Raw genomic sequence first — 2,061 nt, forward strand, 5'->3', positions numbered from 1 at the left:
ACTGGCCTCTCCTATTTTGTATAACTAAGAATTTATTTCATGCAATTCCATAGGAATTGAGGTTTCATAATATTAAAATCTTTACTCTTTATGTAATTCCTCCTCTGTTTACAGAAGATATAAAAGTAGCACAAATATCAGTGAACATAAGCAAATCAGAGTGGGCAATGAAATGCATTTCTCTGAGTTTGATGAACAATGAACTTCTGTGTTCCATGAGGACTGTTCACAGTGTAATCATTTAAGAGATGTTCCTATAACCCACTAGCATACTGTCCACATTGCCATCCTCATTTCTTGATTCCTGAATGTGTAGATCACAGAATTCAGAAAAGGAGTGACAACTGCATCAAATATGGCCAAAAACTTATCCACCTGTGTGGAGGGATTTGGTGAACATTAAAGGACAAAAGAACAAGACTACTACAGTGACATGAGCCTTGGAGGAACTAGACAAGGAGTGTTTCTGGGCAGTAAATATAATGGACAATATAGGAAATGATTAATAGGAAGAAGGAACCCACGGAGATGAATCCACTGTTGGCTGTGACCATGAATTCTAATTGGTACATGTCTATGCAGGCAAGTTTGATGCACTGAGGAAGATCGCATTAAAAGCTGTCCAACACATTAGGATCACAGAATGGTTAGTTTAGTACAAAAGTCAGCTGAACCACAGAGTGCAGAAAGCCAACCACCCTGGCAGAAACTAAAAAAAAAAAAAGATGCATATTCCTAGGCTCATGATGGTCAGGTAGTACAGAGGTTTACATACGGCTATGTACCTAACAAAGTACATGGTTATGAGCAGCACCATCTCCACACCACCTATATCGTGGATGAAGAAGATTTGAGTGACACAACCTTTAAAGGAGATGACCTTGTGCTTTCTGAAAAGGTCATATATCATTATGGGAGAAGTGAGAGGAGAAACACCTAAGTCAATGAAGGAGAGGTTAGACAACAGAAAGTACATGGGGGAGTACAAGTGAGGGTCAGAACTCAAAATAAACACAATGAGTGAGTTTCCCATTATGCTTGTCACATAAAATGTGGAGGAGAATGCAAATATTATTAGCTGGATTTCCCAGGAGTTGGTGAGTCCGAGGAACACAAACTCTGACACCATGGGATGATTTATTCCTTCCATTATCTTTGTTGGAAGTGCTACCTGAAAGAGCACAGAAGAACTATAAATTATTATAATTATATAATTCTAAGATGGAGAGACCTTAAAGTTATCAAAGTTCATTTTTTAATCATTACAAGTAACCTAAAGGCCAACCCGTATATTAAAAAGTGCTCAAAATAATTAATTATCAGGAAGTGTAAGTCAGGTTTCTCAAAAATTAAAATAGGACCACGGTGTGCAGTTCAGCAATAGAGCACATGCCTATCAAGCACAAGGCCCTGGGAAGAGGCTCTGCACTGAAAAGAAAGTCAAGGAGAAAATAAGATAGAATTTAAAAAATTTAAAATAGAACTTCCATATGATTCAACAATGCATTCTTTGGGTATATATCCATAGAAGATGACACCATTATACTCAAAAGATATGTTTTGATTTTAATTGCAGTACTATTTAAAATATCAAATACATGTACAAAACTTGGGTGCTTATTAACAGATGAGTGAACAACATACCTACACAGAAACACACACACATACATATATACATATATAGACACAAATGGAATATTCTCAAGCCTTAGAAAAGAAGAGAGTCTTGTGTTTTGTAATATTATGAATAAACATTTATGTCATTGTGGTAAGTGAAATCAAAGAAACAGAAAGACAAATACTGAAAGATCTCACTTCTGGAATGTAAAGTCACACTCATAGAAGAAGATAGTACAATGGTACATCATGGGCAAATGATGTGGGGTATGGAGATGGAATGGGAAGATACTGGTCAAAAGATACAAATATTCATTAATGGAATGATTATTTCTAGAGATCTATTTTTCAGAATGATTACTATGGCTTATTATAAGTGTATTGCATACTTGAAAATTGCTAAAAGAAGGTAGGGTGAGAAGGTGGCCTAGAGAAGAACCCACT

At 36.1% G+C, this 2,061-nt stretch overlaps 1 pseudogene; it reads right to left on the minus strand.

The window, feature by feature from the left end:
- Positions 1-241: 241 nt before the first annotated feature.
- Positions 242-1,150, minus strand: LOC109680580 (olfactory receptor 4F3/4F16/4F29-like; annotated as a pseudogene).
- Positions 1,151-2,061: the final 911 nt, after the last annotated feature.

This window comes from Castor canadensis, chromosome 2 (genome assembly GCF_047511655.1).
Source record: "Castor canadensis chromosome 2, mCasCan1.hap1v2, whole genome shotgun sequence".
NCBI classification, from domain to species: Eukaryota; Metazoa; Chordata; class Mammalia; order Rodentia; family Castoridae; genus Castor; species Castor canadensis.